General features: G+C 45.8%; 1 protein-coding gene across 1 annotated transcript in view; it reads left to right on the forward strand.

The window, feature by feature from the left end:
* QPCT (glutaminyl-peptide cyclotransferase) overlaps positions 1-12,449 on the forward strand; it is a 624,483-nt gene that overhangs the window by 312,474 nt on the left and 299,560 nt on the right. The window lies entirely within an intron of this gene.

Consider the following 12,449-nt stretch of genomic DNA (forward strand, 5'->3'; position numbering starts at 1 on the left):
GTAAATTTTCCAACCTACAAAGAATGGAGAGGTCTGTAATTTTTATCATAGATGCACTTCAATTGTGAAGGACAGATAATTAATTTGCACACATACATAAATACACCATATATACACTACACACACATACCGCCCAACTTTTAAAAAGCCTAAGGAGCTAAACTATCAGCGGTGAGCAAGCGCGCTGCAACACATTTTTTTAAAACACTAGACCACACCTCTAACTCCACTTAATGTCTATCTGTACATGTCCCAATCCTTCCTATTCTTCATTGTGCCCCCCCACACAGTAGTTATGCCAGATCCGGGACGTTTGGAACATATGCATACATAGACTACGGTATAGATACTACACTCACATATATTATGTAAACTCTTCACTCACATAATAGAATACAGCGCCATATATCTTTTGCATCCAGTGACTTCTCCTCTGATGTAGACCTTCTCTTGCCTCATATTTTCCTTTCAGACCAGACCGCCATGATGATTTTTCACCCATCTCTTTTCTCTGTAGTTTGACAAAAAGACATCTTAGGTTCCTACTTTTCCAATACTGTCCCCGCTGTGCTCCCCAATACTATACCACAGAAACTGTACACCAGAAAATACTAGTACCACACAGATAGTTCCCCCAATACTGTGCCCACTGTGCTCCCCAATACTATCCATCAGAAACAGATAAACCCCCTGATAATACTAGTACTGCACAGATAGTGCCCTTCAATAATTATTGGCACACACTGCCCTAAAATAACTCAGCAAATAGTGTCCCTGACACTAATAGTGTAAACATTATGTTCTCTAATTACTACTGGGGGACTATGGGGAACATGATTACTATTATGGGCACTATGGGAGCATTATTACTTCTGGGGCATAGTGGAGACATTATTACTAGTGATGTCCCGAATAGTTCCCGGCGAACATAGCTTGTTCGCGTTCGGCGCAGTGGGCGAACATATGCGATGTTCGGTCCGCCCCCTATTCGTCATCATTGTGTAAACTTTGACCCTGTACCTCACAGTCAGCAGACACATTCCAGCCAATCAGCAGCAGACGCTCCCTCCCAGAACCTCCCACCTCCTGGACAGCATCCATTTTAGATTCATTCGGAAGCTGCATTCTTAGTGAGAGGAGGGACAGTGCTGCTGCTGATTTAATAGGGAAAGCGTTAGCTAGGGCAGTGTTCTGTGTCCACAGACTCATTTGCTGTAAGGACAGCATCCTGACAGCACCCCAAAAAGCCCTTTTTAGGGCTGGTACATCAGTCTGCTTTTTTTCCCCCCTTCATATATATATATATATATATATATATATATTGCAGTTGCCTGCCCGTGTGTGAGAGGCTGCAGGATCACAGACTGTACTGTGTGCACACCATTCATACAGGGTGTCACAGACAGTACCTTGCAGATAAAAAAAAAGGCAATTATTATTTATTTTTTATATAATTGCAGTTGCCAGACAGTGAGAGGCTGCAAGCTCACAGACTGTACTGTGTGCACACCATTCATACAGGGTGTCACAGACAGTACCTTGCAGATAAAAAAATGGCAATTTATTATATATATTTTTTTTATATAATCGCAGTTGCCGGACAGTGAGAGGCTGCAGGCTCACAGACTGTACTGTGTCCACTGGCCAGGCCACCACTCATACCGTTACAGGGTGTCACACTCACAATACCTGGCAGATAAAAAAAAGCCAATTAATTTTTTCTCTGTGATATAATCGCAGTTGCCAGACAGTGAGAGGCTGCAGGCTCACAGACTGTACTGTGTCCACTGGCCAGGCCACCACTCATACCGTTACAGGGTGTCAGACTCACAATACCTGGCAGATAAAAAAAAGCCAATTTATTTGTTCTCTGTGATATAATCGCAGTTGCCAGATAGTGAGAGGCTGCAGGCTCACAGACTGTACTGTGTCCACTGGCCAGGACACCACTCATACCGTTACAGGGTGTCACACTCACAATACCTGGCAGATAAAAAAAAGCCAATTTATTTTTTCTCTGTGATATAATCCCAGTTGCCAGACAGTGAGAGGCTGCAGGCTCACAGACTGTACTGTGGCCACTGGCATTTTTTTTGTGTGTCTGCCTCTGATAACAGCAATGCCATTTGCAATCTGTGCCAAAAGAAACTGAGTCGTGGGAAGTCCAACACCCTCCTCAGTACAACTGCTTTGCGAAGGCACATGATCGCACATCACAAACGCCTATGGGATCAACACATGAGTACAAGCAGCACACAAACTCAAAGCTGCCATCCTCCTCCTGGTCCAGCATCTTCAGCCACGTCAACCACTGCTGTCCTCCTTGCCCCCTCTCAACCATCCGCCACTCCGTATCTCGCCTTGAGCAGTTCCTGCTTATCTGCCCACAGTCAGGTGTCTGTCAAGGACATGTTTGAGCGTAAGAAGCCAATGTCACAAAGTCACCCCCGTCTGACAGCTGGCTTGACAGAACTCTTAGCCCGCCAGCTTTTACCATACCAGCTGGTGGAGTCTGAGGCCTTCAAAAAAATTTGTCGCTATTGGGACACCACAGTGGAAGGTACCCGGCCTAAATTTTTTTTTCACAAAAGGCAATCCCTGATATGGGACATAACAGGGATTAAACTGATAGGAATAGTACTAGTTAAGACACCACTCATATAGGGTGTCACAGCACATTGCTCTGTGTACGCGCAGTGCCCCAACTTGGGAGTAAAAGGACCGACCAAGCTGCTTTTTCCATCTCCCGGTTCCTAAAATCAATTCAGTTTGGTGTATCAGAGTTTGGTCTGTCACTGTGAAGGCAGTCGAAGGTACCCGGCCTAAATTTTTTTTCACAAAAGGCAATCCCTGATATTGGACATAACAGGGATTAAACTGATGAGAATAGTACTACAGAAAATACCACTCATATCGGGTGTAACAGTAAATTGCACGGCGCAGACGCAGTGACCGTGGATTAAAACAAAGGAGAGGGAGCCAGCGTTTTTTTTACCATCTCCTCGTTCGAAAAATCAATTCAATAAATGGACCCCAGATTGGGGACGTAACCGGGATTAAACTGATGAGAAGAGAACTACAGAAGATACCACTCGTATCGGGTGTGACAGTAAATTGCACGGCGCAGACGCAGTGACCGTGGATTAAATCAAAAAGGAGGGAGCCAGCGTTTTTTTAACCATCTCCCCGTTCGAAAAATCAATTCAATTCACCTTTCGGGGACCCTTGGTGTTGTACGTGGCTGGGTGGAGGAAGAAACCTTCAATGACATCAACGGGACATGGTGTCATGCCCTGCTCGGACGGTGTGCGGAGGTCTGTCAGATTGGCAGCACGTGTCTAACGTTTTGTTTGTTTTGGAATCATGCTGGATCCGCCTTCCTTCAGGTGATCTGGGTGGGGTCATTGGCTTAAATTGCCTTCACTCCCAGAGTGCCGTGCGGGTTATATAATTCAGTCTGGCCTTGGATTCTAGGAAGGAAGGATTGTCTGTTCCAGGTCAGATAAGTTTGTTTTTTGTTTGTGTTGTTTGCGGTTTAGGCTATTGGTGTGTCTTCTGATCCTTCTCCCCTTTCACCATCTCAGGGATTCTAGGGTGTTTGCAGTCCAGGCACGAGGACACTTCATTCCTACCATCAAGGTCTGAATGTGGGCATAGCTGCATAGGGAGAGAAGTCAGGGATGTGCTAGGAGGTGACCATTCCCCAGCATCTAGCCTAGACACTTGTGTATTTGGTTGTCTGTTTATCTGAGATCCTGTCCGCTGTGACATTATAACCCGCCATACTGTGACTGCCATTACTCAGCGGTTTTGTGATGGCGTCAATTGATTCACTGGTTGACCGCATGCAGGGATTATCCCTAGAGGTTGCGGACCTGCGTAGTTCGGTCACACGGTGTCAGAGTGTTCTGGCATCAGGTGCAGGTCAAATTGGTGGGGACCCTAAAGTCGCTCTTCCCGAGAAATTTACAGGGGGTGCGGATGATTTTATCCGCTTTAAAGAATCATGCAAATTGTATTTTCGACTGCGTCCATTTTCGTCAGGTGATGAAAGCCAGACGGTTGGTGTAATCATGTCTCTGCTAAAAGGGAATCCTGGGCTTTTTCTCTGCCGCCCGGTTCTCTTGCTCTCCGGTCGGTGGAGAAATTTTTCAAAGCCCTGGGATTGATTTACGATGACCCAGATCGGGTCTCGATGGCAGAATCTAAATTGCGTAACTTATTACAGGGTGAACATACTGCAGAGGTTTACTGCGTAGAGATTAGGAGATGGGCTACTGAGTCAGGGTGGTACGACCCTGCGTTACGTAGTCAGTTTTGTCAGGGGTTATCGGAGAGGTTGAAAGATGCCCTGGCTTTTCATGAGTTCCCGGATACTTTAGAGAATGCTATGTCTTTGGCTATACGGTTGGATAGACGTATCAGAGAGAGGTGTAAGGGTCCCTCCGTGCAATTGATCCCTTCTGCATGTGGTTTCGTCTCACCTGCTGCCCAGGGTGATATTACTTATAGCTCTGGGGTAGGGGAGGAACCTATGCAGTTGGGTCAGATATCTTTTTGATATCTAAAGGAAAAACTTTAGTAGATTTCAGAAACTATGTTACTACTGTGGAAAAAGTGACCATTTTGTTTTTGCTTGTCCTTTTGTTAAACCGCATGATGATATGAAAGAAAAAAAAAACGTCCTGACTCTTGGTAGCGTGAATGGAGTAGTGGAACAAGCAGGTATGCAAGCTCCCTGTAATTCTCGTTTTCTCCTTCCAGCCATGGTGGCGCTAGACTCAAGAAAATTCTCTGTTAAGGTATTCATTGACTGTGGTGCTGGGTTAAACCTTATTGACTTTCTTTTTCTTCAAAATCTGGGTCTAAGTACGTGCACTTTAGAAAGGGAGATTCCGGTGTTTGCAATAGATTCTTCACCTCTTTCTCAAAGGAGTCTCACTCATATTGCACATGGGATTCAGTTGAGGGTGTGTGATTCACATGTAGAGTTTATATCTTGTTTTGTCATGAGGGATTTACCTGCTCCTATAGTCTTAGGTTTACCGTGGTTGACAAAACATAATCCAATTATTGATTGGCAGGCAAGACAAATTATAGGTTGGGGAGAATTTTGTTCGGAGAATTGTCTTGGCACATCTATCTCTGGGGTGTCCACTGCGGTTCTACCTCAATATCTCTCAGACTTTGCGGATGTCTTTTCGGAGGGTGGGACCCAGGAATTGCCCCCTCATCGTGACTATGATTGTCCAGTTAATCTCATCCCAGGAGCTAAATTGCCAAAGTCTCGCCTTTACAAGCTTTCCCAACCTGAAAGAGAGGTCATGCGAAAGTATATCGCCGAGAGTTTGGCAAAAGGTCATATTAGGCCATCTAAGTCTCCGGTGGCAGTAGGTTTTTTCTTTGTCAAGAAAAAGGATGGATCACTGAGACCCTGTTTGGATTTTCGGGAATTGAACCGTATTACGGTCCGGGATCCGTATCCCCTTCCTTTGATCTCCGACCTTTTTGATCAGATTGTTGGTGCCAGGGTGTTCTCCAAGTTGGATTTGAGAGGGGCCTACAATCTGATCAGAATCAAGGAGGGGGATGAGTGGAAGACGGCCTTCAATATGCACGAAGGTAATTTTGAGAATCTGGTTATGCCTTCTGGGTTGACGAACGCGCCAGCGGTATTTCAGCGATTCGTCAATGACATTTTTCATCACTTGGTGGGGAGGTTCGTGGTAGTTTACTTAGATGACATTTTAATTTACTCTCCTGATCTGAAGACCCATCAGGATCATGTGAGACAGGTTTTGACGATCCTTCAGGAGAATAAGTTATATGCCAAATTGGAAAAATGTGTGTTTTCTGTGCAGGAGCTTCCGTTTATGGGATATCTGCTTTCCGACTCTGGTTTTCGTATGGACCCCGAAAAGGTCCGGGCGGTTCTGGAATGGGACCGACCAGAGAATCAGAAAGCTTTGATGCGGTTTTTGGGTTTACTAACTATTATAGAAAATGTATTCTAAACTATTCCACCATTGTTAAACCTCTGACTGATATGACAAAGAAGGGCACTGACGTCTCTGTTTGGTCGGAGGAGGCATTGCACGCCTTTTCGACTATTAAAGAGTATTTTGCGTCTGCTCCCATTCTGGTGCAGCCCGATGTGTCTCAACCATTCGTGGTGGAGGTGGATGCATCAGAAGTGGAGGTGGGAGCGGTGCTGTCACAGGGTTCTTCTCCTGGCAAATAGGTCCCGTGTGATTTCTTTTCCAAGAAGCTCTCGGTCGCCGAGAGGAACTATGATGTGGGAGATAGAGAGTTGCTGGCTATAAAGTTGGCCTTTGAGGAATGGCGTCACTGGTTGGAGGGGGCTTCTCACCCCGTTACTGTTTATACGGATCATAAGAATTTGGCTTACCTGCAATCTGCCAAGCGTCTGAACCCTAGACAGGCCAGATGGTCACTATTTTTTACCAGGTTAAATTTTGTTGTTACTTTTCGTCCGGGGGTCAAAAACATCAAGGCAGATGCGTTGTCTCGCAGTTTTCCTGGGGGAGGTGATTCAGAGGATCCTGCTCCGATTTTGGCTGACGGGGTTGTGGTTTCCGCTCTGTATCCCGAATTGGAGATGGAGGTATTGGGAGCCCAGGAGGGGGCTCCTGGTTCCTGTCCCCCAGGGAGGTTGTTTGTTCCCGAAGAACTGCGATACAAGGTTTTCAAGGAACATCACGATACTGTCCTTGCGTCCTGGAGGTTCTGGTGGCCCGGGTTACGTAGGAGCATTGAGGATTACGTGGCAGCTTGTGAGACCTGTGCACGATCTAAGGTTGCTCATACTCGACCGGCTGGTTCACTCCTTCCTTTATCTATTCCGTCTCGTCCTTGGACGCACTTGTCCATGGACTTTATTACGGATCTGCCGAGTTCCTCGGGGAAAACAGTAATTTTGGTGGTAGTTGATCGTTTTAGCAAGATGGCTCATTTTATATCGTTAACTAGTCTGCCTAATGCCAAGACTCTTGCGCAAATTTTTGTTGACAATATCGTGAGCTTGCATGGTATTCCTTCGAATGTGGTTTCTGATAGGGGCACGCAGTTTGTCTCCAGGTTCTGGAGGGCGTTCTGCTCTCGGCTTGGCATTCAACTTTTGTTCTCTTCGGCTTTTCATCCGCAGTCGAATGGACAGACGGAGCATACTAATCAGAACCTGGAGACCTACTTGAGGTGCTTTGTGGCGGAGAATCAGGAGGACTGGTCCTCATTCCTGCCCTTAGCGGAGTTTGCTTTGAATAACCGTAGGCAGGAATCCACGGGTAAGTCGCCATTTTTTTAGCGCATATGGTTTTCATCCTCAGTTTGGTACCTTTTCTGGGACTAGTTCCTCTGGGATGCCAGAGGAGGAAAGGTTTTCTTTTACCTTATCCTCTATCTGGTGGAGGATACAAGTGAATTTGGAGATGATGAGAGAGAGATATAAGCGAATGGCTGACAGGAGACGTGTGACTGGTCCGGACCTGGTGTGTGGGTGATCTGGTGTGGTTGTCCACTAAAAATATTAAATTGAGAGTGCCATCTTGGAAACTGGGTCCAAGATTTATCGGTCCGTACAAAATATCTGCGCTGATCAATCCAGTAGCGTTTTGGCTGGATCTTCCGCAGACTTGGAGGATCCATGATGTGTTCCATAGATCTTTATTGAAAAAATATGTGAGACCAGTGGAACCATCGCCATTGCCCCCTCCTGTTCTGGTCGATGGAAATGTAGAATTTGAGATCTCCAGGATTCTTGACTCTAGAGTTCTTCTGGGTTCACTTCAGTACCTGGTACACTGGAGGGGATACGGCCCCGAGGAGAGGATGTGGGTTCCAGCACTGGAGGTCAACGCCAGCCGACTGGTTAGGGCTTTTCACAGAGCCCACCCGGATAAGGTTGGTCCGGTGTGCCCGGAGGTCACCCGTAGAAGGGGGGGTTCTGTCATGCCCTGCTCGGACGGTGTGCAGAGGTCTGTCAGATTGGCAGCACGTGTCTAACCTTTTGTTTGTTTTGGAATCATGCTGGATCCGCCTTCCTTCAGGTGCTCTGGGTGGGGTCATTGGCTTAAATTGCCTTCACTCCCAGAGGGCCATGCGGGTTATATAATTCAGTCTGGCCTTGGATTCTAGGAAGGAAGGATTGTCTGTTCCAGCTCAGATAAGTTTGGTTTTTGTTTGTGTTGTTTGCGGTCTAGGCTATTGGTGTGTCTTCTGCTCCTTCTCCCCTTCCACCATCTCAGGGATTCTAGGGGGTTTGCAGTCCAGGCACGAGGATACTTCATTCCTACCATCAAGGTCTGAATGTGGGCTTAGCAGCATAGGGAGAGAAGTCAGGGATGTGCTAGGAGGTGACCGTTCCCCAGCATCTAGCCTAGACACTTGTGTATTTGGTTGTCTGTTTATCTGAGATCCTGTCCGCCGTGACACATGGCTAGCTTGGTATCCAACCTTGTGCAAATGGGGAGTTTGCGGTTGGGCAAATGGACTGTTTGCGGTTGTTTGCGGTGCATTAAAAGGGGAGTTTGGTCTGACAATGTCTGTGAAGCGGGCGTAACCCTTACACTACCTGATTGATACAACATCATACCTGATCGTATACACACACTGGATGTTTTAAACCATGTTGTTCAAAAAAATTTAGGATTGTTAGGTGATTTATGCCCTTTATGGATTAAAACCCAACTCTGCGTCAACTATGTAATTTTCCATGGGAGTTTTGCCATGGATCCCCCTCCGGCATGCCACAGTCCAGGTGTTAGTCCCCTTGAAACAACTTTTCCATCACTACTGTGGCTAGAAAGAGTCCCCGTGGGTTTTAAAATTCGTCTGCCTATTGAAGTCAATGGCGGTTCGCCCGTTCGCGAACATTTGCAAAAATCCGCGTTTGCCGTTCGCGAACGGAAATTTTTTTGTTCGCGACATCTCTAATTATTACTACTAAGTGCAGAGAATTATTACTATTGGTGGGACTTTGGGGAGCACCCTGAAACCCTAAAAATGAGCACGAGTACAAATAATGTCCCTTATAATGTGCGCAATTACAAAAAATACCCTCTAATAATGTGCACTAGTACAAAAATGCCACTGTTCTGTGTGGTAGTACAAATCCCCCCTCTTAGTGTTCCCAGTTGAGCTAATGTCCCCATAAGGCCCCCATAATGTGTGCAAGTATAAAATACCCATATAAAATGCCCCCAGTAAATGCCCACATAGTGCACCTCTCCCCTTCCCCATAGTGTCCCCTATTTGGTACCAGTATAAAATGCCCCTATATAGTGCCCTAAGTAAATGCCCCCATAGTGCTCCTTCCTCTTCCCCATAGTGTTCCCATAATGTGCCTGCATAATATGCCCTCGTAGAGTTCTTTCCCCCAACCTCATAGTGGCCCCATAATGTGCTAGTATAAGATGCCCCATAGTGTCCTCCATAATGCATCATTATAAATGCCCCTTCTTAGTGACCCTAATAGATGCCCCCATAGTATCCCCCATAGTGTGGCAGTATAAATGCCCCTTCTTAGTGCCCCCATAGTGTCCCCATAATGTGCCTGTATAACTGCCCCTTGTTAGTGACCCCATAATGTGCAAGTATAAATGTCTCTTCTTAGTGCCCCCAGTAGATGCCCCCATAGTTCTTCCCTCCCCTGTAGTGCCCCCATAATGTGCCAGTATAAGATTAAGATGCACCCATTGTGTCCCCCATTATGTGCAAGTATCTGATTCCCCTTGACAGTGCCCCCATAGTGCTCTTCTCCCCTTATAGTGCGTCACTGTGCCACAGGAAAAAAAATATAACACGAACACCTTCACGCTGGCAGTGATGCAATGCAGGCCTCTTCCGGCCTGTGTCCCATGGTATACTGCTCATCATCACGACACCTGCGATGGCTTCTGATAGGCTGCAGGAACTAGGCCTGCAGCCTATCAGAGGAACAGGGAAGGGAATTTTCTTGGAAAATATGTAATTTTTTTTATTTTCATGGGTAATTTTCAAGTGTTTTTAAAATCTATGAAACACTTGTTTGGCATAAGTGCTCATAACACACCTTGGAATATTCTTTGGGGGGTGTAGTTTCCAAAATCGGGTCACTTTTCAGGGGTTTCCACAGTAGGGGTGCATCAGGGGGTCTTCAAAATGTGACATGGCACCTGAAAATTATCCCAAGTGAATTCTATTCTTCACAATCCATATGGAGCTCCTTCCCTTGTCCTGCCATGTGCCCATGCTGCAGTTTCTGTAAACTGAAGAATCAAATCAATAAATATTGAGTTTTGTTTGGATGTTAACCCTTGCTGTGTTACAGAAACAATTGATTAAAATGGAAAATCTGCAAAAAAAATAAAAATTTTGAAATTTCTTCTCTATTTTCCTTAATTCTTGTGAAACACCTTAAAGGGTTAACAGTTTTTAAAATCAGATTTGAATTTGTCCTTAATTAATTGTCCTTAAAATTCCTTATGAATTTTTTTTAACAATTGCTTCTAAAATTCTAAGCTGTCTAAAATGATATTTACAAAATGATGCCAACATAAAGTAAACATATGGGGAATGTAAAGTAATAACTTTTTTATGAGGTATCACTATCTGTCTTAGGCTACATGCACACAAACGTTGTTTGTTTCCGTGTCTGTTCTGTTTTTTTTGCGGATAGGATGTGGACCCATTCATTTCAATGGGTCCGCAAAAAATGCGGACAGCACGCCGGACAGCACAGGCTTCAGATGTGACATATTCCCAAGCAGTACATGATACCTGAGCCTCTGTGGTAGTAACATACTAACATAGTTTGTTAGGCTGAAAAAAAAAGACATCTGTCCATCTAGTTCAGCCTGTTATGCTGCAAGTTGAAGAAGGCAAAAAAAAACAACTCTGAGGTAGAAGCAAATTTTCCTCACTTTAGGGAAAAAAAATCCTTTCCAACTCCAATCAGGCAATCAGAATAACTCCCTGGGTCAACAATCCATCTCTAGTAACTATAACTGTAATATTATTACACTCCAGAAATACATACAGGCCCCTCTTGAACTCTTTTAGTGAACTCACCATCACCACTTCCTCAGTCAGAGAGTCTCACTGCTCTTACCGTAAGGAATCTTCTTCTATGTTTGTATACAAACCTTCTTTCCTCAAGAGCAGCGGATGTTCCCTCGTCACATTCACAGTCCTGGTGATAAATAGATGATGGGAGAGATCTCTGTACTGACCCCTGATATATTTATACATAGTTATTAGATCTTCCCTCAGACATCTTTTTTCTAAAGTGAATAACCCCAATTTTTATATTCTTTCTGGGTACTGTAGTCCACCCATTCCAGTTATTACTTTAGTAGCGCTCCTCTGAACCCTCTCCAGCTCTACTATGTCTGTCTTATTCACTGGAGTCCAGAACTGTACACAATACTGTACATATGTTTGGTTTGAGTAGTGATTTGTAAAGTGGCAGGACTATGTTCTCATCATGTGCATCTATGCCCCTTTTGATGCACCCCATTATCTTATTTGTCTTAGCAGCAGCTGCCTGGCACTGGTTTCTGCAGTTAAGCTTGCAGTCCAGTAAAATTCCTTTTCCATGTCAGTGTTAGGCCTCATGCACACGACCATTTTTTTCCGCGGTCCGCAAAACAGGGTTCCGTTGGTCCATGATCCGTGATCGTTTTTTCGTCCGTGGGTCTTCCTTGATTTTTGGAGGATCCACGCACACTGGCCACCAATGATATTAATACAATAGAGGGGGGGCCGGGGGGGCGCACACTGGCCACCAATGATAATACAATAGAGGGAGGGAGGGGGGCCGGGGGGGCCGCACACTGTGCCACCAATGAAAATAATACAATAGAGGGAGGGAGGAGGGGCTGGGGGGGCCGCACACTGTGCCACCAATGAAAATAATACAAAAGAGGGAGGGAGGGAGGGGGGGCCGCACACTGTGCCACCAATGAAAATAATACAATAGAGGGAGGGAGGGGGGGCCGGGGTGGCGCACACTGTCCCACCAATGAAACTAATACAATAGAGGGAGGGAGGTGGGGCCGGGGGGGGGGCCGCACTGGCCACCAATAAAATTAAAACTGGGGAGGGAGGGGGGTCTGCCCCCTGCTGCCTGGCAGCCCCTGATCTCTTATAGGGGGCTATGATATGCACAATTAACCCCTCAGGTGCAGCACCTGAGGGGTTAATTGTGCGGATCAAAGCCCCCTGTAAGAGATCGGGTGCTGCCAGCAGGGGGCAGTCATGTACACAGTTCGTAGTATATTATAACTAGAAGCGTCCCCATCACTATGGGAACGCCTCTGTGTTAGAATATACTGTAGGATATGAGTTTTCACGAAGTGAAAACTCAGCTCTGAAAAAGCTTTCATACAGACGGATCTTCGGATCCGTCTGTATGAAAGTAACCTACGGCCACGGATCACGGACGCGGATGC

The sequence above is a fragment of the Bufo bufo genome, chromosome 4 (genome assembly GCF_905171765.1).
Source record: "Bufo bufo chromosome 4, aBufBuf1.1, whole genome shotgun sequence".
Classification (NCBI taxonomy): domain Eukaryota; kingdom Metazoa; phylum Chordata; class Amphibia; order Anura; family Bufonidae; genus Bufo; species Bufo bufo.